Here is a 26439-nt window from a genome sequence, read left to right as displayed (position 1 = left end):
GTTGCACCTGCAAAGTATTTTTTATTCCGGCATCCTTCTTAAACACAGATGTACATGCTGAGCCGGGAGCCTTCTGAAGTGCTCTGTGTTGACTTAACTCTTTCCCTCTGGACTCCAGCGACTTCAATAAGACCACTTATGCCAAGGCTGAACGCTTTGAAACCCGCTCCCCCCCTCAGGTGCACGGCCCATGTGCTCCAATTTGTGTGCCTAAATTTCAGCTACCTATATCTACCCCTTGACTTCCAAATATAGTCTGATCCGTACAGCCCGTAAGTCCCTTGCCTTCAGTAAGGCTGTTCAATACCTATAAAAAATCAGGCCACTTGTTTTGAAGTGCTCAGACGTGGATTTAGGCCCCAGATGCTCAAAAACTACAGCTTAAATTTAGACATCTGCCTCTGTACCACTGGCAAAGTGTTTTTATTTTTGGAAGCACTGAGCCCCAGCAGCTCCCATTAATTTCAGTAAGAGCTGCTGGGAGCAGAGAGTCTTAGAAACCTCTTCTGGGGAAGCTGTGCTAACATTAAACTCTTGTTTTCAGAAGCGTTGGCTTGAAAAGAAATGACACACAATCAGGAGGAAGGAAAATGTTTGTTTAGCTTTCCTATTTAATAAAGTCATTGCATGAGGAATGGACCTGGTAAACTCCAGTTTCTTGAGGGTTGGTGCCCAGTGTCCTCAAAATCCCACCACCAAACAGCAGTTTGCTCAACTCCCTCTCACGTTCCCAGCCTGTTTGGTGGGACAAACTGCTGTGGCCAGATTCTGCTGGCTGGCTGGGCAGTTGGGTGCTGCTGCCACTGAAAACTGAGTGACAGCTGCCTTTCCTCCAGTGCCAGCTTAATTTCCTCCTCTTCCTTCTAACCAGACTAATTTTTATGGAAACTGCAGGAACTTATGCGTTGCGGACCTTTAACCTTCTATCAAATTTGGTTGAAAAATTGCCAGAAGTTATTACAGACAAGACACACAACTGGATGAGATTTGTTTCCTTTGGAACGCAGGCTAAAAGGAAAAATTAATCAGATACTTGCGGATACCTGAAAAATTCAGGCTAGAGAAGTGAGTTATAACCAATAAAAAAAATCTACAAAAGACAAAGCCAAAAAAGTTTACAAGGCTGTGAGAGCTAAAGGCAACTAGAAGTTTAAATGCAGGCATAAACCTGAAAAATGCATACGATAGACAATACGTGGTGTTTTCTTCCATTTTAACCTATCCCCACGTGAGACAGGTGAGAGTGGTGGCGTGTGTGGTTCCTCTATATGGAAAGCACATGGCTCACATGAAGTATACGATTCAAGTAAGTGTCACATTCAGGTAAATCCCTAAGCAATGCATAGAAGTGTCCATAGCTACAAAAGCAATAATTCACACCAAGTCGAGGATCCCTGCCTCATGTGCCGCAGCAGTTGCAAAGCGTGTGGTGCCTAAGGAAGAAACAGCCTAACAGGAGTTTTTATAGATGACATTTGCCATGCTTTTAAAACAGTTATAAATACAACCCAAAAAGCCATAAATTCCATCTGTGTTCACAGCTGAAGGAGACACCAGTAACTCGGTCTCCTCTTCCATGAGACAGGAGAAAACGTCAGGGGAGAACACAGTGATTTTCTAGAAAGCAAGAAAATGAGGGAGAGGAATGCATGGCAAAAGCAGTTCAAGTATTTTTAAAAAAGGATGCTTGGGAAATGAAGCCTATCAGGGCAGTGGAACTGTATTGTAAAACATAGGAAATGCCCCATCTCAGGATGGGAGGAAGAGCTGCCAGGCTGAATCAGTGGCCATGTATTACTCTTTGAACCCTGATCACTCTGGCTGTGGTCTCCAGGACCTGTTTTTGGAGCAGGCACCCCAAGTTGCAAGATGGGAGAAGATTTATTCACCTTCCCCTTTTACCTTTCACATAAGAAGTAACTGTTGATACAAAATTTTGCTACTACATCTTCCAAACAGGATATAAACAGAAGTTGTATATGCCAGACATAAGGGCTCAGCTGCCCTTGCTGGCAGGAAATGTCATTAACAGCTTTGGCTGCAGATAGCGATGCAGTAGGCAGTTAACATATCTTGGGGACGGCGGTGCCGAGATGTTCGGGAGAGGAACACAACTCAAGTCCTGGGGTGGGCTGGGACAACATGCAGGAGTTTCATGAACTCCATACGTAACACTTCTGAACTCTTTTCTCCAAGAATTGCGAGGAAAATCCCCAAAGACCATCTTGTTTATGAAGCAGTGATCGTGCAGTACTTCATTTTGAAAGCTGTCAAATGCAATGCTTCCAAAACGCACTGCTGTGGCTGCCAGGGCTGGGTGACCTGGGTGCCGGGTGTCCAGGGTGCCCTGGCTGATAGGTGCAATACGGGCTACCAGAGAGGCTGCCAGGGCTTCCCTCGCCTCTGCCCATCTGCTCACCGGGCTGCATTAGAGGGAGAAGCTGGGACAGCCTGTGGACAGCGTCCCAAGCTTTAAGGCTCCCTGAAACCTTTCGTTCTGCCCAACAAAGTGGTAGGATGCAGCAAAAGACAGCCTTGAGACGCTGACTCCCAATGGCCAAGGCTCCCTAGCCAAGCAAGAGGTCCCCCCATGTGCAGGAAGCCAGCAAACCCTCCACCACTGCAGCACTGATGCATTTCCTACTCTTCTCCCACGCTTGTGATCAAGGAATCCAGTGCTAAGACTGGCCATAAACCCACAGCAGATCTCTACCCTCCAGTTTCAGTAGCTGGCCACGTTTTAACCCCTCTCTAGGTTTTAGGTTAGCAAATGTCACTTGAAACCTGGCAAGAACACATTTGTTTCTCCATCTTCTCTCAGGGCAGTGGTGGTGGTAAGGGAACAGGACTCTGAGGGAGTCCTGCCCCACTGAGTTTTCCTACCTGCTTGTGTTTGTTCAGTTTGATGGCAACATGGAACAAGCTTTGGCCAGCCTCAAGTGACTCACTAGATCGCTAAGAGCTGTTCAAAGAAGATAACTGAAGGAACAGGCAACAGGAAAATTTTCTAACTGTGGCAATGGACTAAGCCAGATTCTGAAACGGGTGCTAAAGTATCACAAAGTGAAATAAGAGCTACACGGCGATAATCTATTGCAGTGAGTTTAGAGTGTGAACCCAAGATTTTGTCTCATTCAGGTTTTGTAGGCTGTCCTCAGAAATGCTTATCGTAGGGTTAACAAAGAGCACTGTAATACAGACCGATCTTTTCTCTCGCTGGGGGCCTGCACCCTGCCATCCTGATTTATTCCTTATTCATAGGGTGAAAAAAACCATTTGTTTCAGAAGGAGATATTTCAGATCAAGGACTGAAGCATTTGTGCCTAGATTTTTAGTCCACATATTTTACACACTTCTGAACACTAACAACAATGCTGTGACTCTGTAGGGATACACGCATTTAAACCAGCATCAAAACTCCTTTATGGCCAAGATTTAAAGTGTTGAATGCATTAGAAGAGAGAAACATTTGCACTGTGTTTCTTATTGTTGGTTGCCTTTCTGTAAGTGCTTTCAACACCACCAAATTAGTCTAGAAGTGGTTCAAAGCAGCTAATGGGAGCTTTGGAGGACTTGGTGTCAGCTGGCATTCTAATGAGAATTAGACAATCGGAAATAGACAGCTCCGAGGCCAAACAATTAGCCAGACAATTAAAAGGCTCTACTGTACAGGGTTTTATGTGGGATGGGATAATGCAGCCGCAATATTTGTGCTAATAAGGTAGACGGATAAGAATGAAGTTAATTTCCCTTCTCAACAGCTAAATGAACAGATCGCTCCATTTTAGTCAAGCCCAAAAGGATGTAATTTTTCCCTGATCAGAAAAAAAGGTAAAAGAAAGAAATAGAAATGGTAGTCTCAAGCTATGGAAATAAAGCTGGCTATTCAACTGGTGTGGAGCTTGCAGAGGACCAGTGCCAATGCCGCCCCGCTCTGCTCTGTCTTCTGCCTTCTGCAAATACCACTTTTGCCTGTGTCATGGCTAAATCTCTCCCCATTCTCATTCTGGATTTTTCCACATGTACAGGATGAGACCATTACACCCATCTATTTTAATACTTTTGATAATGTGTTGCTCACTGCAGATCAGAGGTATGAAAATTTCATGTGAAAAATGAAAACAGGGAAGAGTATGAACACAAACTGCAATTACTACAAAATATGCACGTAAGTTTCCTGCATTTGGAGAAACTGCAGGGTATGGCACACCACGGGGTGTGGAGGATGAGCATCACCCTGGGAAAACCCCCTTCCTGACCACAGTGTCCCCCAGTACACTGAACTATGGAAGAGACGTGGGCTGGAGGCCAGAGTGACCCCAGAAACATGCCCAACTCCAGGCGGCTTATCTTTCCCCTATATTCTGAAATCTTATACCTCTCTAACCCTACAGCATAGCAATGACATGCCAAGAGACAGCCAAAGATCCAAGTCCCATTACCCATCCAGTTTTGTATGGGGCTGGCTCAGTTACTGCAGCAGCATCTTACACTGGTGCTTGCCATCTCCCGCAAAGCAAAACCCTCTGAACTTTAACATCCACCTGGGCTATGCAGAACTGCACCCACACCCCATGGCACAAAGCAGATGCTACCAGCTTGGTGCAATGGACATGGTCCGTTCGCCTAGGCATGGTCCTGGGCAGCCGGCTCTAGATGGTCCAGCTCGAGCAGGGGGTTGGACCAGATGACCTCCAGAGGTCCCTGCCAACCTCAGCCTGTCACTGAGTGGCTGTGATGTGCCATGCACCGATGACGTAAAACACCACCGAGGCTTCAAACACTTTCTCCTGCACTGGAAGTGTCACCTCTGGGAGGGAGGGCTGGGAGTTTGCGGAGATGTGTCTAGGAGCCCCATCCAAAAAACACACAGAGAACCATTTGAGGTTTCTGGTTCCATGTACTATCTTCCCCTCTCTTTCAGAAATAGCAGCCTGCTGCCAGAGCCTGCCGTCATGCTTTACATTAGGTTACTGGCTTCTGTGGTGTACCAGCAGTCATGTGTTGCTATTTAGCAGAGAGCATCACGAAAGCAGTGAAAACAAGCTATTTTGGTTTGGTGTCTCCTTGCAGTTACAAAAGACCAGAAAGAAGTTGTCATACACGGGATAATTGAATTCCCCAGCAAAACAAGCCACTTGGAAAATGAGCCGTTGGTCCATTTTACAGTGGGGCACAGTGTCATTTTTCTGCTGTGATGGTAGGCTTTTTGTATCTTCGAGGTTTACCGCACATGCACAGCATAGGTCAGACATGGTCAGCTTTCCACGCTGCCCCTCTCTCTCCTCCCTCTTCCCCAAAAAAGCCCTCTGAATGGGCACGTGACAATATCACACACTCAGAGGCAAATGTATTTACAATGCATCGGCATGGCTCAGTTCAGTCTATAATTACCACATTATGGCTTCAGCCAAGCCATTTCTCCAATAACGCCCAGATGTACCAATTACTTCTCCTCCATAACGAAAACAGATGAGAAACAGGTGACAAGCCCTGTTTGTAGCAGAGGGAGGGAAAGAAAAGTTTTGGCTAATCAGAAAATGGCCCTGACAAGAATCCTGCATCAGAACAGCCCGGTGAAGGTGCCTTACAGTCGCCGCTGTCTGGCAGGTCTGATGCAGAAGATCACAGAGCTAACTATCGCTTTAATATATTTAATACAGGCATCTGTATTATTAACCAAAATCTCTTCTTGGCCACTGGAAACTGGAAGCATGTGTTTGAGGCTGCATTGCCATCTTGCCAGCCCTGGCACCATGAACTCCGGCCAAGTTCTGCTCTACCAAGCACCTCAATTTCCAGACCAACCCTGAGCAGGAGGACCGTTTGGAGAATCAGGTGTACAGTGGAGTCCTTACCCCTTCCCTACCCTGTTTTAAATAAGGCCTTTTGGTATGATTGCTCCCTGGTTCTTGCTCTTTTTCCGAGCAGGCACACAGGGAGTCGAGGATCTCCATGGCGCAGAGATCACTGTCCAGTGGGGACCGCAGGGGCTCAGTTGCCTCTTCCCTGGGCACACTGACACAGCGACCAGGGCAGGGTTGTGAGATGCACAGAGCATCCCTCTGGATGACTGGAAATTGCATTTTTGACCAAAAAGCCTTTCCCAATGACCGATGTATCAAAGCCCGGTAGGCAAGCAGTTTTGTCCAAAAATTTCTGACCGTATTAAAGCCCCTGGAAAACATGCGGTGTCTTCCTCCATTCGAAATCATTCTGCATTCACAAGCAGCAAAAGGGGAAATTTTACCAGGATGACATACAGAACGCTCATATTAATACTAGTACTGCTGCCTACAAACCACAGCACTGGAAAAGCAGTAGTTACACACAGCTACATCAAAGGGCTTCAAGGATGCATTTGCCCTGTCTGGCATATACAACTGAAAACTGCTTAATTTTAATTTTGTGCTTCATGTACATAACATCCTCACTAACGACAATGAGGTAGAGTGATGTAGCACTGGTGGGAAGGTTAACAGACTTACACTAGTCTGTAAAAGAATAAATTCTTAAAAACCATGTGCAATAACCATTGCCTCCTAGCAAATACATTTAAGTGTGAGGGCTTTTTCTGCTATGACAACATTACTATTACGAATGATGCTACAGCACTTTTACTAGTATCTGGGGAAGTGTCGTTCACATATGACTAATAGACAGTTGTTAATCATTTATACGATTAACGTGTTAGTGCTTCTCCTCACACTGATTCAGTCACATTTGTCAACGCGCTTTTGTTTATTTTATTTTAAGCAGCTCTAGCAAGAAGATGTGTGAAGTCTTGCTGTGGGTTAGCAGTGCAGTTATCCGAAGGACTGCATCACCAGTCCTCCGTGAGCACCGCTGAAGGATTTCACAGGAGACACCGGTGCAGAGCTCAGGTGGTCAGCAGTGGTTTCTGGATGGGTTTTGACACACTGCCTGTAACCAGATAAGAGCCGAGTCCTCCTGAAGTCAATGGAAAGTCCTGCACGGTCACAATTTCACCCAGTAGGATCCAAGAATGCCTGTTACTCTAGGCTATTTACTACAAGGAGGGCCAAGCTGCCCAGCTTTTGTTTTCTATCGAATTTATCTATCATTTCCTAGGTTTCCCCATTGTGTGGCTTTGGCTTCTGAGCCCATCTGCTACACTTCAGGGTATGTTTTCATTGTGGTGCGTGGGCTCTTGGCTCATTAATGTGGTGTTAATGGAGTATGGCAGCTAGAGCCTTCCTCCACTCACTGATAAGACGCTCCTTCCGGAAGGAGGTTTGCCCACAGCAGATTCAGCAGCTGAAGCATTTATCTGCCATGGAGTGTTAATAACTGTCGGGTTATAATTACCAAATCTCAATATTTACAGAAAACCAGCCTCTCTATTGTGCAGCTAATAGCACAATCTTCAATGTACGAAATGCCAATTTGCTATGAATGAGGAGCTGCTTGCTAAAATTCAAAAGCAATTAAACCGTAAGCAGTAGCTGACGTTTAACGATTACACTGTTTACCAAGGAGCCACCACTTACTGGGTGCAATTCTAGCAGTGAAGATGCTCTATGGGACAAAAGGACCTGCAGAGCCTCCTCCCCAGCTACACCACAGAGAGGATTAGTGCATGCCATGCCTCAGTTGGGAGACTGGAAAACTCAAACCATTTTCAAACCTCTAGATATAAGGAAGGAATGTTTTACAATGAGGGTGGTGAAACACTGGAACAGGTTGCCCAGGAACGTTGTAGATGGCCTATCCATGGAAACATTCAAGTTCAGGTTGGACAGGGCTCTGAGCAACCTGAACTAGTTGAAGATGCAACTGCTCATTGCAGGGGGGGTGGACTAGGTGAGCTTTAAAGGTTCCTCCTAACGCAAACCATTCTATGATTCCATGATCTGAATTGCCTCAAACGGCTGGCTGGCAGCAGATCTCACCGCACCTTCTTTAGCTGCTCTTATGTTGTGTGCTGAACAGATGAGGCGGCCCCTCTGTTTTCTACTACTAAAGTGAGGGAAGGTACATTTAGCTCCCCTGCCTTTATTCCTTAGCTCAACTGGTCTAGTGTGTAAGTCCTTAAATGTGTTATGCGTCTTCTTCGCATGAGTGAGGGATCTGGCCCTTCACATCTGATAAGTTTCCTCATATCAGTAATTATACTGCACACCCGAATAAACAGAAATAGGCATTTATTATTACTCCTTAGACAGCTTTTTTTTTTGGTTTTGATGGCCCAAAGCCCCTTTTTTTCTTCCTGAAAGAAGTGAAAAGTTCTATTCAACTTGGGTCACACAGGAAAATCTTCATTCAGCTTAAATGGAAACATTTTTGTTTCCCTGGAAGGATTTTTCTTTCTTACTGTTCTTCATTATTACAAAGCTGAGACAAATTTCAAAAGAAAACTTTGTTTCCTAGTGAAAAAACAAACCGCTTCAGTTATTTTGAATACGTCAAGATATGCCTGCTCTGCCATCACCAAAATCACTTGCTAAATTTCACAAGTACTGGTAAAAAGTTTTGGTTGATCCAAAGCTCTACTTTTTTTTGCAGCAAGGAAAGTCTGTGCCCTAGAATTTCTTCCCAACCTCCAGACAGCAGCCTTTATCTGCATTTTCCCAGAGCACCTTGGAAATCATGATGGCAAGGCTTCCCCCAATACATTTATGTAATGAGAGGGTCACCTGTAGAAACTTTACAATGGATAAAATGCAGCAGAGAAAGCCTGCCATATCATGGCACATCTATGGATATTGTGCTTAATCCAAGGACCAAGACCTGCACGGGAGACACTCGGTGCAGGATGGGACCCAGACCCACGCAGCAGCCAAGCCATGCTGACTGCACCCCTGCAGAGGAGGAATCCTGGCAAAGGATGCCTTAGTGTCCTCATCCCTCCTTCGAAAGCCTGGCCAAGGGGGATGGAGGGCAGCCGGTATCTGTGCGTGGGGCTTAGCTTATCCTGCTTATCGTTGCTCGGCTTCAGCCAGGTCCTGTGTTTGCCCTGGGAAGTGCAAATCCAGGAGTGTGACCCTGAGCTTTAGGCAGCTTTTGTGACCCCTCTTTTACATTGTCCCTGCTCCCATGCAGCCTGCAGCCCAGTGCTGTGTCCCAGGAGTACAGCCCAGCATCTGACCCTTTCTGACAAGGAGTGGTGTAAGGATAAGCTGTTCAGAACAGTTCCTGTGCCTGCTCTAAGTTTTTGGATAGGAAAAAAAATCCATTTTTGCTAATACTCATTACAGCTAGGGATAAAGTTCTCTATCTCTCGGCACATTTGGTAACTATTTACTTAACTAAATGGTGAAAAAGAGAAGCCTCAATTCTCCAGAGCTGCCTCCCTCAGCTTGTTTATCACTGTGTTGCAATGGCTTTGTGGTTGTGAAATCTCAAGCTGAAAACTCAAAAGGAAATATCTAGTGACAAGCTTTCCTTGAGGCTGTAAACAAATAGAATTCATTAGGAGGAAGGAAGAGAAGCAGAAAACATCAAAATTAACACATGCGCGCACACGCGTGCATGCACACACACACACACATGCTGCTTTTTCAGAACTGTGCTGAGGAAAAAAAAAAAAATCCTTATGCCAGGCTTTTTCCAAGAATAACCAGCTTGATCTAATGCTCCCTGCAGTCGGTAGGAAGCTGAGCTTTCTCAGACTGCAACAGAAGTCGGATTGTACTTTTAGGCAGCCTATTTCATCTGCCATGCCCTGAAAGTGCTTTACCCTTTCTACACCTGCTTGTGCAAACTCCAAAACACGGCTCTCTAGGAGTTCTCAGGTGTTTGCTGATAGACAACGTATTTGCTTAAAAGAAAAAGAATGAATAATGAATTAAAAAGAAGCCTCTGAGCCAACTGTACTAATGGCTTTTTACCTGTAGCACCAAGAGCTTGTATATTCTGGCTTCGTGTTAAAAAGCGTGCTGATTAAACCATAATATTATGTTTTGATCTACCCTACAGCTGAATGAATTACTGGCAGGAAACACAGCTCATGAATTCAATCAAAAATCCTTTCATTTGTCACAGCCGCTTCCTGTCCGTCTTTTAAACATCTGCTTCTCTTGTTCGCGACAGAAAAAGTCTTTGTTAAAATAATAAGCATTCACCGATTCTTCCCTCGAATAAAGTGCACGGTTTCTCAGTGAAATGTGCTTCCCCCCCCCCCCCCTTCAAGTTTATTTTACGTATCTTTAATAGCTTCCTCGTACCCCTCTCTTTCTTTCCGCTTTGAAATGCTGGAAAATCTCAAGCTGACAAAAGAAGGCACTTCCAAAGCTCGAGCTCGAGCTGCCCCCGGCCTTTCTGCCAAGGGGACCCAATGTTTGGGATGCTTTGCTGCAATCCCTGCCAAGAACCTCTCCAGCTCCTTAAATGGGAGCCACTTCCTCCCGGGGAGGCCAAGCAGCCACCCAGCGTCCCGGGGCAGAGGTGTTTCTCCAGCGTCCTCGCTCTCCTGCGCCTGTGAAGCTGCAGCTGGGATGAGCCCACGCTTGCGGGAAGCGTCACTGGTCCTTTCTCCTCAGCCCCGGAGCACCACAGATCCTCCTGGCCAGGCAGTTGGGCTAGGAGGGAGACCAAGAGCAACTCCTTTCTTATCTTTCCATTTCCAGTCATTGCAATGACCGCTTGGTGGTATCTCGGATCTAGGCTATTCAGTCAGCTATTTGTGCAAGTGATGGATATCAGCTGTGCAGCCCCCTCCTGCTGTCCTTAAATGTCTCACAAATCCACAATCAACACGCTGGTGTTTATGTGCATGTTTGGCACTATCAGCAACTCCGCATTTCTTTACAAGCTTCTAGAGGGAAGAACACCAGCCTTCCAGCAAAACTTTAAATCCCTACTTTGAAGTAAACCTCTTTCTTTGCTCATTACTTCTTAATAATTAATTACCTACTTTCTGCAGTTCTTCTGAAAGCACTCTGGGTGTTCGCTTCGAAACTTTGCCCAGCATCAAAACGCGGCTAACTCTGGGGTGAAGCCTAAGAGTTGTCTAACAAACCTTAATAGCTCCCAGAAAAAACACCAGTGCAGGCGTTAGGCTGGAAAGTTTAGGGCTGCGGAAGAAGCAGCTGTATTAAAAAGAACCAGTAGTACCTCCGGGGACCTGCCTGCAAGATTGGTCGTACTGCGTGCCAGCCCTGTGCCTCCTCCTAAAGCTATTCGAGGGAGGACGACCCCGAGTGACTGAAGTGGTCAGGGTTGGGGCAGACGGCTATCTTGTGAGAAGTGGTGTTGAAGTATTCTTCCCCATTCTGAGGAGCTGGAAAAAATGAGCCAGTCCTATTAGCACATTTTCATGTTTTTTTGCATCATGCGGACTTTCAAAATGTGAGACATTGCTTGCAAGTGAGTGGAAGCTAAGACTGCATGTGAAATAAGCTGATGACAGACAGAGGCAGAAAAAGATTAGGGATACTTGCATGATGCTTTTCCAATGCTCAAATGACTATTTTTTAAATTTCCAATTTACCACTTATGCATTTTTGAAATTTTTATTTTAAAGTAATTATTTTTGAAGTATAGATTACTTTTCTTGCAGGAGAACCTCACTTTTACTTTGATTCTCTACTAGGATACAGCTTCACCTCTTGATCCCAGTGTTATATCCAAATAAAAGTGATGTAAATTAGGGTTATCCCAAACTTAAGAATTCCTGCAGTGGGTCAGCCCAAAGGTCAGTCTGTCCCAACATCCCATCTCCAGTTTGGGCTGACAGCAGGTACACAGGGAAGAGGATGGGAACGGGGTAAACTCATAGGAATAAATCCTTCAGATTTTCCACCAACTGCCAGCTGTTTGTAGCTTAGGGATCTCCTGAGACAGAGCTGGGGTGTTTGCACTTCATGGCTGTCAATGGATTTTTCTTCCTGAGATATGCTTAATTGCTCTTTACCTTGCAAACTTTTAGCACGTACAGCATCATGCGGCAACGAGTTCCACGGTTTAACTCCAACCGCTCCCTCTGCCTGCCTGGAGCCCCACACCACCTTGTCATATTGGATGTCCCGTAGGTCTTGTATTGACAGAAACAGCCCAAACGGTTTCCTGCCAACTCGCTGGAGGGCATTCATGGCTGTCAGCACCTCTGTTGTATCCTCTCACTTATTCCCTTTTCTGACAAGGGGGTCCCAACCGTCTAGAAATTGTTATTTCTATATTTTGGGTTATCCTTGTAACTTCAGTACTTTTTTATTTCTAATATACCCTTTCTGAAAAGGAAAAGCAGAACTAACAAATTCGTACGGCTCTGTTTTTCCTCTTTTTTTCCTAATAACTCCTGATGTTTGACTGGTTTTGCACTGCTATCAAGGAACAAGCTGCTGTTTTCACAGAGCTATTACAATTCTGGGATCTCATTCCTGAACAGACACAGCTAACTCACAGTCTATCAACTAGCATCTACAGTTAGGAGTTTTTCCCAAGCACAACACTCCACATTTATCTAAATTAATCTCATCTGCTCTTTTATTGCCTCACTCCCAACTATAGTGAGTGCTTTCTGCAAGTCTTTGCAGTCAACTTTCATTTTTATTACCCTTAATAGCTTACTATCAATAGCAAACATTGCCACCTCACTATCCACCCTCTTTTCCAGATCGTGGGAGATAAGAGCTCACTCCAGTCCTGCCCTGAGCCATTTGTCCCCTCATTCCAGTTACAGTGACAAACCCACACTTCTACTGGTAGAACTTGTTTTGCTTGTGGAAAGAGGTTTTCCAATACTGGTACAGCTTTGCCAGATGTGTCCACACTAGGAGTACTTTGCCAGATTAATCTGATGGTATTTTTGTATCACTACAAAAAAACTCTCTTATGGTTTCCAAGCATCCCTTGGACATGGTATGAAACCTGGGGGTGGAGTGCATCCTTCCAAAAAGGAGCAGGGCAGTTTAAGTAGGGAGATATCAAGGTACTACATAACTTTGGATATTTAACCTTGGGGTCTAAATCAGGAGGGTAGTTTCTACTAGTTGATGAGAAAAGAACTCCTCCAGGGGCATAAATTAAGAAAAAAAAATGGAGATGACAGCAAATGTAGAAGCATAAATTATTTTCTGTAAGTAAATAAGCAAATAGATGCTGTCAGAGCTTCTGCTGAACATCCCCACACGGCCACGTTAAGATTTCTGTGGTGGCCTATGCAACTGTGGTACTGAATTTTAATAGGTACTTGGAGGGCATCTGAAAACCAGTTACTTAAGATCTGCAATATCTTTCTGTTCCATCTGACCCAAGCTGGGACACTTCTTGAGCATCGCATTTTCCTGCCCTCTGCATTATTTGGCCTCCAAGGAGTGTGAGGCAGCTGAATGAATGCAAATGCATGCATGTGAAAAATCCCAGACAATATCAACTCGACTTTAAGCTAAAAACAGTAAGAGACAGGATGGAGCAAGATGGGAGCTGGAGTCGCTGCCTATTCACCTGCCGAACCACAACAAGAAGTCTTGCATGGGGGCTCTGCTGCTGGATGCTGCTGGTGAGAACGTCGCAGTTCACCAGACGGTGTCGTGGAGGAGTCTGAGCAATGCAGTGATTGCATGAGGTGAAGCGTGAGCCAGTTGTGTATGCCTCGTACCCAGGCACCTGAGACCTGGCAAGTTTTGAGCCTCCCACCCCTCCTTTTTTTTTTTGCAAAAAAGGACATTAAATGCAATTAGCAGGCATCAGGTTTCAAGCAAACCAAAGTAAGCAGGTTTCCATCCAGTGCCAATTAAACAGTGGAGCTCATTGCCATCAGCTGTTGCCAAGGCCAGAAGTTAAAACAGCAATGAGACAAACTTGTGGAGTGAAAGTCCATTGGAATTACTAAACACAAAGACACAATCTCTGGCTGAGGAACTCCCAGCCCTATGATTGCATTGGGAAAAGGACTATGCCATGTTTGCCTGTTTTCATATGTTCTTCCTCCAGCATCCGCTCCTGGCCAGAACTAGGACAGGATCTGGGACTTGACATACCCCTTTGTATCGGGTTTGTGTGGCAAGGTTTTGGTAGCAGGGGGGCTACAGGGGTGGCCTCTGTGAGAAGCTGCTGGAAGCTTCCCCCATGTCCGACAGAGCCAATGCCAGCCAGCTCCAAGACAGACCTGGTGCTGGCCAAGGCCGAGTCCATCAGTGACGGTGGTAACACCTCTGGGATAACATAGTTAAGAAGGGGAAAAAAGTTGCTGGGGGACAGAAACTGCAGCCAGAGAGAGGAGTGAGAAGATGTGAGAGCACCAGCCCTGCAGCCCCCCAGGTCAGTGCAGAAGGAGGGGAGGAGATGCTCCAGGCGCCGGAGCAGAGATTCCCCTGCAGCCCGTGGGGAAGACCATGGGGAGGCAGGCTGTCCCCCTGCAGCCCAGGGAGGTCCACGGGGGAGCAGATCTCCACCTGCAGCCCGGGGAGGACCCCACGCCGGAGCAGGGGGATGCCCGAAGGAGGCTGGGACCCCGTGGGAACCCCGCGCTGGAGCAGGCTGTGCCTGAAGATCGGCCTGCGGAAAGGACCCACGCTGGAGCAGTTTGTGAAGGACTGCAGCCCGTGGAAAGGACCCACATTAGAGAATTTAATGAAGGACTGTCTCCCGTGGGAGGGACCCCACGGTGGAGCAGGGGAAGCGTGAGGAGTCCTCCTCCTGAGGAGGAAGGAGCGGCAGAGACAACGTGTGATGAACTGACCCCAACCACCACCGCCTGTGCCCCTGCACTGCTGGGGGGTGTAGTGAGAGAATTCAGGACTGAATCTGTGCCCAGGAAGAATGGAGGGGTGGGGGGAAGGTGTTTTAAGATTTGGTTTTATTTCTCATTACCCTGCTCTGGTCGATTGGTAATAAATTAAGTTAATTTTCCCCAAGTCAAGTCTGGTTTGCCTGTGATGGTAATTAGTGAGTGATCTCTCCCTGTCCTTATCTTGACTCATAAGCCTTTCATTGTATTTTCTCTCCCCTGTCCAGCTGAGGAGGGGAGTGATAGAGTGGCTTTGGTGGGCACCTGGTGTCCAGCCAGGGTCAACCCACCACAACCTTTCAGACCTAGTATAGTTGTTCTTCAGCCATGTGTAAAAGTCCTGCAGCTCATTTTAGATTTGTGTGTGCCCTACTCCAAGAAAACCCTCTTGCTTTTGATTTTGAAGGCTCGACTAACAGACCCAGGCAAAGAAAGCTCCACAAAATCTGATTTGTCTAATGCACAAGGTCATGGATATATCAGTCCTGCCAGCATTTCTCCTTCCATACTGTTCCTGTGCTGTGTATCACCGGATTGAGAAAGGCAATGCAATCCACTGGACCGAGCACTGTCCAGTGCCAGGGCAAACATGGGAGATTTAGAGCATGCAAGAGTCTGGCCTTTTGTACCAGATGTGATTATGTCAGCCTGGGGTTCAGAGGTGACTACTCAGACTAAAGAATTACCCTCCTCTGGCCTCTCTATTGAGCATCTATTTTGCCTCACTGATTGCTAAATGCCAGAAACTAATTTTGTTTTAAATGATCTTTAATATCATGCATTTTAAAAAAGGCTACGAAGCTCCCACGCTTCAGAATCGCAACTTGACACCCAATTCCCATCTGTCTCCTATTAACAAAACCAACCTAGATAATCTACACTTGCATGTGGAAAAAGATATGAAAAACTCATTAAGATGATACAGTGTGGACCACCAAGCAGTCAACAGCATCTTAACAGTACTTGTCTGAGCTGGTGGCTAGTTTAAGGAATGACCGAATAAAGAGGAGATAAAATGAATGGATAGGACCAACTACGTACATTGACAAAGTGAAACTCCATTTAGCAAGGTGTAGAGGGTGACTTGCTTGAGTTCAAGGCCACTCCAAAACTCCATATCATTATATAAGGCATCAATTACATGGGCAATCCTGACCGCAGATGCTCATCCTAAGTGCCTGAATGAAAAGAGAGGAGACGTGCCAGGAATAGTTTGGATGAGACAGGACACGTCTACATGCTGAAGTGCAGACTGGCCTACCATCTGCACTGCTGCCTTGCAAGCGTACATTCCGGCAGGGACTTCAGGTGAGCTTCATCATTGGGGCGAACGTGAGTAGCTCCAGGGATTTCCTACAGACGTGAGCTTGTGTGGTCCGGGGAGAGCAGATACAGGTAGACTGAGCGCAACGGCTGGATCCCCCAGCAGTAATCCTGCAGGGTGGAGGCTTTGGGCTTGGACGACAGCCAGGGACGTGGTAGAAAAGCCCTGGAATCGAGGGGCTCAGTAACTTTCAACTCAGCCCATACTGCTCAAAGACCCAGGTGGCCCGGTGCTGCCCCATTGACTTCAGGCCACCAGAGAAACGTTTTGCACCCCTAGGCGGGCTCCCACCACCGTATGTCCCCACAACCTGACACAGCCCTTCACCTACAGCCCCCAGAGCTTTGCAATGCCCTTCCCTGGAGGCACCATGCTGCACTGACTGCCGAGGGGGAGGAAGAGAGACCTGTACAACGGAAGAAGAAAAGGCCGGGTTTCTGATCTGCAACTCCTAGAAGAGATGGGACAGGCGCAGAGGGGGAAACCAGGAACAAAATCTGCTGCTGAAGCACAGCACCTTGCAATATTTCCCATCAGGAACTGTTGAGCTCACTTTGCTGTTGCTAGGGGCCAAGGTTCCTGTTGCTGCTGTTGCTTCTATAAATAAAGTTTCCATTCCAGGATAAACTAAGCAAGCAGTGGTCGCTTTTTAGGGAAATATCCCCTTCATCCCCTGAACACACAGAGAAACAAAGGATCTCCACATCCCCCTGCCACTCAGCTGGCCCAAAAGCAGTGAGCGAGTTTGCACAGTGGAAGGCAGTTGAGGAGGAGTTCCGTGGCAGCAGGCAGGGACCATCCCTGGCTGCAACCTGAGGCTGCCGGTCTGCGGAGCAAATGGGAGCTTTCTGCAGACACACAGCCGGTTCCTCACGCCGGGAGGATCACACGCAATTTTTGTGTTCGGAGAATTCCACTGCATATAATTATTCCTTTGATCATGTTAAAAGAGCAGCCACCGTGTGCTTGAGTCGTGGCTTTGCTGTGAATTACCAATTTGGACAGGGAAAGGAGGCTGCGAGAGCAGCCGGTCCAAGGAATGGGCCTCTCTGACAAGTTCCTCTTTTATTCTTTTTTTTTTTTTTTTTTTTAATTTGTACATATTTCAACCAAACTGTGCTGCTGTCAGGACAAGCAAATCATTCCAGGAACTGCTTTCATTATCGTTAGCAAAGTGGAAGTCCTGTGCAGTGTTTTCTTTGGGCCCAGGCAGCTGCCCAAAGACTGCACTTCAAAGGTCTCTCCTCAGCTCACATCACAGCACCACCCCAGTTTCCTAGCCACAGTCTCCTCCAGCTCGGGACCTGCTTCTCCTTTCATTTCCCCACTTGGTTTAGGCTCACCCAAACACCAGAGGACTCGGTCATGTGCAAGTATCTTGCAGCAGAAAATGAAGTGTCTAAGGCAGCTGACTTTCATTACCTCACTGAGTTGCTAATCCAAGAGGACAGTTTGTAGCTAGGAAGTGGCAAGAATTGGGCTTTATATTAAAAAAAAAAAAAAAAAAGAAGCTGCATTTTCCTGGAGGATGAGGAAGGCTTCCTTCTGGGGCATTCACCGACATCCAAAGGACTCAGAGCCAACCGAAGGTCAAATGCTACCGAGACCCTGCGTGCAACCTAGCCAGGAGTCCCTAAGTCCCATCACCATCTCACACCATGGTCTATCCCAGGTAAACACTGAGATACAAAAAGATGAGCCTGGCTTTGGTGTGCAATGCTTCAGCCCACACCAAACCAGACTATCCAGCTATGGGAAAGAGAAGAAGTCACTGGCTCTGGCTCTCATGGCTTGCCTGGTAACCTCACAGCTGGTGTTTGTACCACCAAGGCTTCTCTCTGACATGTTGGCACTCGCTGCACGCAGCCACTGGAGAAGAGTAAACCAGACACATGCGAGAATTTCAGCTTGAGTATGCCCAAATGCTGAGCTAGGCTGGGTTTGACAAAGTAGCACTGACTCCATCAAGCTCTTTAGGGGGAGTTCAGAGGCTGCCTTCACTTTTTGCTGCCTACCGACCCCACCATTGTGGGGCATGAATCTGCTTTGTGCCCGTGTTTGAGCAGCTTTGCATCCCAAATGCTGTGGGGTGCCCTTGGGCTTATGGGCACGTGAGGTCTAAGCCACTACAGCCTCTGCTACAGTCAGATCGCTACAGACACTGCTAGGCTACTGTGCCAGCTCCCAGCTTATATTGACTCCAATAATTAATTGCTTTTTCTATTTTTAAATATGAAAGGGTCTCTGTTTGGCTGTCAAGTGCAGTTATCGCAGGCATGAAAGAGCCAGTTTTCAGCTGAAATTTATCCAGAGGTTGTTTGGGATTTGTAGAGTAGATCTAGGGGCTGCATTTCTCTCCCGAGCACAGTTCCTCCAGGGTTTTGTGTAGATTTGCCAAGTCTCACACAACTCCAACCTCCCTTTCCCTGCAGCTTTAGGGCTGGGATGGAGTGCCGCAGCCCTGGGTGCTGCCTTGGCTGGGCTAGCTGGAGCTTTGCCCTGCAGTGCTTGTCAGCCTTGAAAGGTGGATCCTTCCTGCACATAAATCACATTTACTGGAAGGGGCAAAGTAGGTGCATTTCCTCTCTTTGTGCCAGACTCCACTTGAGGGCCATGAAGGCATCACCCTCCTGAGCTGGGAAATGTCCCAGCAGTGGGGAAGCAGCACAGGTCCCAGCCGGTGTCACAGCAACACCTGCTTGTCTTTACTGAAACGAGATCACAGCCACCTCTAGGGACAGAGGTTTAAACTATTTTTTCTAATGGGATGGAAATAAATGTAAGCCAGCAACATTAAAGTAATAGTAGCAGAGAGGCCAGGCTGCCAGTGTGACCTGGGATGGCTGGAGGCTGCGATGGGGATGGCCAGGACAGTGCAGGAGCAAGGTAAAGCCTTCGCAGCATCTCTCTCCCTGTTGCTGTTTATTGAAAGTGCTACTTGGGCGAGTAGTTAAGGGTATTTCTGTCCTGTAAGTTAAAACACTAGTGAGCCTTACCTATTTTTTTGATTTATATTGATTTGCAAAGTGAGTTGACCATACACTAGCAGGCTGTTTTCCCAGGCTACGTTGACAACACTGAGTTTTTCTGTCTGGGTGGGCACTTACCTCGCTGCACTACTGCACTGCAGCATGCTGGCTATGGCCATGGGGTACCACCTCCTCCCTCTGAGGCACGGGACTGGCATAAGCCATGGTGCTTGCTGGGTTAGAAATCATCAGCTGACGGCTTGGGGATCTGAATCTGTTCGGGTTGCAGAAAAGCCAGCCACCACTTTTCAGTAGGCTGTTAATGGCATGTCCCACTGCAGTGACAAAACCAACTTCTGCTAGCAAGGTTTTGTAGTGCCAGCCCGGTCTCACCATCCATCTGACACCACCTTTCAGCTGGTGGTGTTCTCACCCAGCCACTCATTAGCTAAAATGCTTTTCTGGAAGCAGCTACAAGTGGCCGCACCTACACCAAGGAAAAGGCTGAGGTTAAACCAGGTTTGCTAGCTCATGTCAGCCAAACCTGATGGAAAGCTGACTCACTTTTGGTAAACAGCTGTGGTTGTTTAAGATACTGCCACCCTGGGTGTTTGACTCTGTCAGAGTCACAGCCCTTGTAGAAAAACTGGCTGGAGAAAACAAGCAATCATGCCTTTGGCTTCCCAGTTCACTGCCTGGCATCTTAGCGTGAAGCAGCCTCCATGCGTTTGTCTCGGCCCCGGGCTACTGGGATGCCTGTGGCTCAGGTATGTGTTGCTTTCTGGGAGGCTGGGGAGGAATAATCTAGCAGAAAAGGGAGGATGGATGGCACTGCAGTGTGAATTTCTGGAGCTAGACTTTCAGAGGGATGGTGGTACTGAAGGGGCAACTCAAGCCACCCAGATCCAACGTGTCTCCCTCCACTCACCCTGGCATTAGGTGGAAGACAGGCAACAGAGTCACAGTCTTGCTGTCAGGAAGTCACAGGCACATCCATGGTCTGCACAGATACCCCCCATTTGTATGTGTGGCGTTCTGATTCTCCGGCGCACACCCGAGGGCTCACACCAACCAGAGCAGGCTCCCAAGGCTTTTGCAATATAATGGGGGAGAATTCCTCCTTCCTTTCTGGGCAACCTGGCAGGAGGGACAGGAAGCCAGACATGCCACGAAAGTAGCAATCAGATAGTTCTCTTTATCAGGGCTCACTTTGTAAGATCTCCAGCAGGCTCCTGAATTTTGCTGAGTATTTTGGAGGGCTGGTATTGGTATTGCTCTGAAACCTGGAAAAAACACCCAGCAAGTAAGATGGGTATGCATATTTCTTAAGTTACGTGCAGTACAAAGGATGTCTCCAGCACGACAGTGGGTGGTACCTCACTCTACCCCCATCTGCACAAACCCGGAGGGATTCCCACACCAGGCAGGGGAGACTCAGGGCCTCTCATTTTCTCTTTGCTTCACCCTGACTATTGAGATGAAGCAGGCATTGAGATAGCAGTGCTTACATTTTTTCACTGAGTTGAATACTTCCTTTCCAAGACACTTATGCACCGACTCCTGCAGAAGCCAAAGCCAACAGCGTACTAATACCTGTGCAGCACTGCTGAGCAAAAGGTCAAAATCAGGCTCACTGTATTACTCACGCTCCCTGCCTGAGGAACTGAAGGTAGTCTTAAAGATTATGTTAGGGCTTTGGGAGATTTATGATATAATTCCAGGCTGTCTATGGGCTTTCCCCCCACCTTGTCTAGCTGCCTACAAATTATAATAAATTGGAAACACTGAATGCCTGAATATCCAATATCCAGGGTCCCTGACACAGCGATGGCTGATGTTTGGAGTTTCACTTCTCAAGGTGAGTGATGTCAATGTGTGTGACCGCAGTCAATTTCTCACTGTGACAAAGACCCAGCTATAGTGATCGGGGACAAGAGTATGTCAAATCCCAAAGGTTTAATCCTGGATGCATTTCTTCACTCTGATTTCATGATGTTACACTGGCATAAAATGGGAGAGCTGACTCTAGGGGCTGGAGGCTGTGATTCCGTTATTGACATGCTCCTCCTTGTCCCCTCATTGGATTTTTTTTACTGGAAACATCACAAGAGTTTTGTGGGGTTTATGAGCTATGCTTTTTATGAACCAATTTATGCACCATGCTCTGCTCTCAGCTGCACCACGGTAATTCTTGAGTGATTACGTTTCTTATTCAGTAACAGGGCAGAGAAATCACTGCAATGTCCCGAATTTCATTCTACCTTTAGGGCTGCAGCATGGTGATTTTCACAAGTAAATAAGATGGTTGCAGGAAAATACAAATGTCGACACTGGTGGGAGAATTTAACCAACTAAACAAATTCCCAGCAATTGATCATGCTTGTAAGGTACCAGAGAGCAAAAAAAGTTGTGCTCCCACACAAACAAGAGTGATATTTTCAAACATGATAGCTGCATCTGAAGTTAAAAAAAAAGAAAAAAAAGAAACCAACAACCTCAGCAGCAGCACAAAACATCCTTTGTTGCCGGACGTGAGAAAAACACTACAGTTCTAAAAAAAGCCATAGGAAGGAAGTGGAAGAACCTCAGAGGCGAGTGGGAGTGCGAAAGGAATGTGGCTGCATTTTTCCCCCTCCCTGCATGTAAGCTCGCTGTTCGCAGGCGAAGGGAGAGCTGTTGGGGGAGTTTTACTATTTGGGAACTTTGCTGTTCAGAAGTGCAGTTCATATTAAAGGAATTGACTCTTCTGTATTCTCTTTCTGGACTTTGTAGTTAAAAAAAACACCACCATCCCAAAGGACTAGCAGGTTTAGCGTCCAAGTTCTGCTCTTGGTTCCACTTCTGTAAGATCAAAAGGATCTCATTTCTGATGATTACTTTAATTCTTTCATTGATTTTTACCACCTTGATGCTCCCACTCTTTGCAGCCTCCTTGGTGCATCCACAACCAATAAAACACGGGAGGGAGCAAGCACTGACAACTTCAGCACTGAAACATTCAGAGAAGCTCTGAATTATATTCCTTGTAGCTCCCAAGCCACAGAGATTGCCAAAAACCAAGCAGAAGAAAACAGAAGAGTCATTTGAAAACAATGTCGTGAAAAGGAAATCAATTTCGTATGCATTTCTGAGATTAAAGACCAGCATAAAAGAGAAAGAACGTGTGGACCACAATCTTAGGAGGTCTTTATGTCACGCTATGGCAGAGACTTATGGGCAAAGTAACATGTACTCTCTCTACTTACAATTACCTGCATCTTTAAAACACCTAACTGGACCACTGGGCCGGGGAGTAGCCTGATGGCCCTGAATAATGAAATACTTGCTAAGCTACAGTCACTGCTGGTAGTATGTCTCTAAGAGGCATGCATTTGCTGAGCAGTGCTATATGGGCCACATTTGCTTAACCTGAGAAAATGCCTTATCATTTCAGCACAAATTTGAATTCTCTGGAGAGCCAGCAGCAAGAAAGAAAATTGGAGGCTTTGAACTGAAATAGAAAAAGAAAGAGACTGAGATAGTAAAAATCTCAATATACAAGGGATTTCTTTGTTTATTCGTTAGTGATGTTTGTCATCCCACTGCCTGGCTAAATCTTGCGGTAACTGTGAAATAGCCTAAATTTTGTTTTATGGGGGAGTGATGTAAACTCTGAAAGGCTTCACCTTTCACGTTCCCTCTTTGCAGCGGTGCAGTATGTTCCCTCTCTTCCCAACAAGAAATATAATTTATATTTAGCATTTCTCTTCACTTGCTCTCCATTATTAATGAGGCTTGCATGAGAACACACTTTCTGTTTTGTTCGAGAGTTTGTTTGCTCCTCTGCTGCCTGCAGCCATGCTGTGCATTCTCCGTACACTACTGCAGAGAGCAAAGGCAGTCAAGGAGCATGGGCAGGACAAGGAGTAGTGGCAATGATGCTCCTGACAAGCCAGGCTAGCCAAGGGTCTGTCTCCCCCTTCCCAGGAAGGTGAGAGGTGCAGCAATTTTGCTTCTTCATAAAAAATGTGACAGAGCCCCCACACACCCTGTGGCTGCCATGCTTCACGTTCCTACTTGCCAGAGATTTGCTGCTATCTCAGTGTTAATGTGGAGGAGCTTATCTCTATGTCCAGCGCTTCCTGTGGGAAAGCATGAACCCGAATGCTGCCTTGTGTTTAGCAGAACTCCTTACACTGGTGCAAAACAGGTGGGAAACCATGTCCTGCTAAAAGACTTCTTAGCCACCTCTGTGCAGCAGCAGGGAACGGGAACCTCATGTTTTTTCTCGCTGTGGGCTTCCTCCCAAGTACTGAGACCAAGCAGGGGTCCCGAAGATGGTTTGCTCCAAGCTGAAGTTTTTAAAGTTACTTGCATGAGCAACCACGAGAGCCCCTGCAAATTGGAAAAAGACCAATAGATCTTTTACAGCTCCCTGATGAGGCAGAGTAAGGCAACACCTCCATTTTACACAGGGGACCAGCAGCCAAAGAGAGCTGGAGGATGTGCCTAAAGCACACGTGGGAAGTCTGTGGCACAGCAAAAGGAGCCATGACTTCCAAACCAGCAGGATAAGCCCTTCCTGACACAGGCTCTTCTTCCCATCCTTCACAACAAAGGCCTGACTCACGCCCTTGGCTCTGGGTACTCTGCACTGACCTACTCTTCACCCAGACCTTTCTCTAGGGGTGGTCAGAGCTCTTGAGTTCTTGTGTGGACTTCTCAGTGCTGGTAGCTGACAGCAGCTCAGGGCATACCAGATGCCAGGGTGATGACTGTCTTCCAAACATACCGATAGACAGTTCCTGTGGTTCTGCTTTTTTGTTTACGCACGCAAAACCAGCCCCAACTCTTCTTCAACTCCTTCTCCACTGAAAGACATCTGGAGCCCTGATGGCCAGGGAGAGCCACGGGAGGACGGCCCCGGTGGAATGCGCGGTTACAGCACTGAGCTGTGATTGAGATGCTCGGTGCCCAGTCCTGTCTTCATCTTCCTGGGTGATCCTGAATAAACCTCAATGGACTTGATCCACAGCCCCTCTGTTTTCTCTGGTTGCCTCCAAAGTCTACCAGGTCAGGATTCAGGTTTCTCTGAGGCTATGGGCCACAGTCATCATGACCGCTGGGTCTTATCACCAAGCTCAAGAAGAGATCCAAACTCTCTGCAGATAGACCACCGGTCACTATACCACTAATGGAGAGGAACAGGCTTGACAATAATGAGCATTTCTAGTGGGCAATGTGAATGCTGCCTTCAGCGCCCAGCTCGCTTGCTGTACGGGGCAGCTCTTTCTCCCACCTTAGTTCTGCAGCTCTTCAAGGTAGGACCTGTCTCCTACAGCCTGTGGTACAGCAGGGACTCCCTCCAGGGTGGGGGCCCACCGTTCGTGCTGCAATACTGAAAGTCATAACAGGACGCTGGCTCCACGGTGGGAGGCAACACCCACACACGTAGGGAACGATGCTGGGAAAATTCCTCGGCGCTCCTCCCACGGCCCATGTGCCCCAGCTCTGCCAGCAGATATCTGCGGGGGGCCCTGGGCCTCCCGTGCACCGCTTTCCCTGCAGCCCCTCTGCTCCCACCGCTCCCTCCGCCGCACGGCGAGACCGGTACGACGCGCTGATGGGGATGCGGCGATGGTGGTATAAGGCTGCTCTGCATCGCCTGCTCTTGTAGGCTCGACAGCTACCAGTCAGGACAAGGCTGTTCCCAGAAATCATTCTGCTCTCACATTAATGAGATCACTTTTTATGAAACAGTGTGAAAAGTTAGATCAGATGTGTTTTTCTCTGTGGGAAACGCGTTGCTATTTGTCATTCATAGGATGACAGTGCGAAGAGCTGCGTGCACTCTTCCCCTTCCCTTTCCATCTCTACACTTGGGTGAATGGGGGGTTTTGCCTGTGCCTTCCACCATCACCAGAGTTTATTTTTAACTCACTGACTGTCACTGTGCCTGTTTGGTGACTTCCAGTGCGAACAACAGCTTGAAATTGGCTGTTGCAAAGCTGATACTCGAGTTAGTACCAACCGATTCAGCTTTTGGTTCCTGCTCAGCGGCGGTGAGCGAGGTGAAAGTGCTGTAACCCATTACCCAGCCCCTGAGTCAGCCCAGGCCATTTTTTTTTTGTTGTTTGTTTTCTTTACAGCAATCTCTTGAGTGGTTGCAGAAATGCAAACAGAAAGCGCTCCTGACAGATTGAAAATAATTAGGAACGTCTCAGAGTCACTGGAGCAGAGATTTTGTTATGATAATAAAGAATGTTCTTTGCTGGTGTATTATTTTAAAAGGAGAAAATTAAAAAGAAATATATCATGAAGGAGCTGACAGTGCTCAAAACCCACATCCTGTTGTTATCCATGGGCCTGGTACTATATACTGCTGGCAGCTGTGAGATGAACTTTCCCATTAGGCCCCTTCCAAGCCCTTAACCCTGACCCAAAGGGACCTTCTTTCCCTCTTTTAAAGGGAGAGAGAGAAATCAATCTCCCTGCTGATTCAGCTGCGGGCCTCTTATGTCCAAAGAATATTAGCACTGCAAAAAGAAGAAGGAAAAAAAAAAGTGCAGATTGAGGTATTTTTAATGATGTGGATCGGTGATATTTATGGACTAAGGTTCCTATCCCTGGGACCCATTTGATGCAATCAAATTACTTTCATAAAGCATCAAAGACTCAGATTCTAAACTGAAAACCCTTGTTTGGTCTTAATTCCTTCCAGCATGCTTAGAACTAATAATTTCCAAGACCAGATTAAAGTCACGGATACTACTACTCCTAGCTCTTGTAAACTTCCTCCTGCAGGACTGCCTTGCTTGAGAACCATAGACACTTTTCTCAGGCTTTTTAACAGCTACACACATGTCTTTTTAATTTCCTAAGACAAGGCTAGTTCCTTTCAAGATGTTCCACTGGCTCACTGCTATTACTGTCAAAACTTGCTTGCTCTCCCTCTTTTGCCTGTTCTCTCTCTGCTTACAGGCTTCTAGGAATACATTAAGCTGTATTTTTTAAAACAGCAGCGTTTCCTTCTTCTTAGCTGCCTTGTTTTACAAAAAAGAGAAAGAGAAGAGCAGAGCAGAGGGAGAGAAAATGGAGAAAGACTGAGAAAGAAAAAAGAAAGAAAAAGAGAATATGAGAGAGAGAAAGAAAGAAGGAGAAAGAAAGAAAGAAAGAGTCCCACCATACTTAACCCTAAAGCTCAAATCTTTTCAATCTTTGTAAAAAGCTAACAGTGCCTCATTTAGAGGCAGAAGTAAAAAGTTCACCAGAAATGCCCCCATCTGGAAACATTTACTGGCTTAAGGTATCTCTGTCTTTTGCCATGTTTCTGTGAAGTCACATTTACAAGCTAAGCCAGCCTTTCTGCTCAGATAGTCAGGATACAGAGGCAAAATAAACTTTACCCCAGAGCCTTGAGGATACTTGTAGTGCCTTGTAATATGCCACTGTCACAAAAATCGTGTTTGTGCAGC

General features: G+C 46.7%; 1 protein-coding gene and 1 non-coding gene across 2 annotated transcripts in view; both read right to left on the bottom strand.

Annotated features, from left to right (window-relative positions):
* MAML2 (mastermind like transcriptional coactivator 2) overlaps positions 1-26439 on the bottom strand; it is a 220612-nt gene that overhangs the window by 149333 nt on the left and 44840 nt on the right.
* LOC115353641 lies at positions 4125-4287 on the bottom strand. Its single transcript, XR_003927642.1, has one exon. It is a non-coding gene; the product is annotated as a U1 spliceosomal RNA (small nuclear RNA).

This window comes from Aquila chrysaetos, chromosome 19, assembly GCF_900496995.4.
Source record: "Aquila chrysaetos chrysaetos chromosome 19, bAquChr1.4, whole genome shotgun sequence".
NCBI classification, from domain to species: domain Eukaryota; kingdom Metazoa; phylum Chordata; class Aves; order Accipitriformes; family Accipitridae; genus Aquila; species Aquila chrysaetos.
Note: the sequence above shows the minus strand (reverse complement) of the source record. Positions and strands in the feature narration are given on the sequence as shown.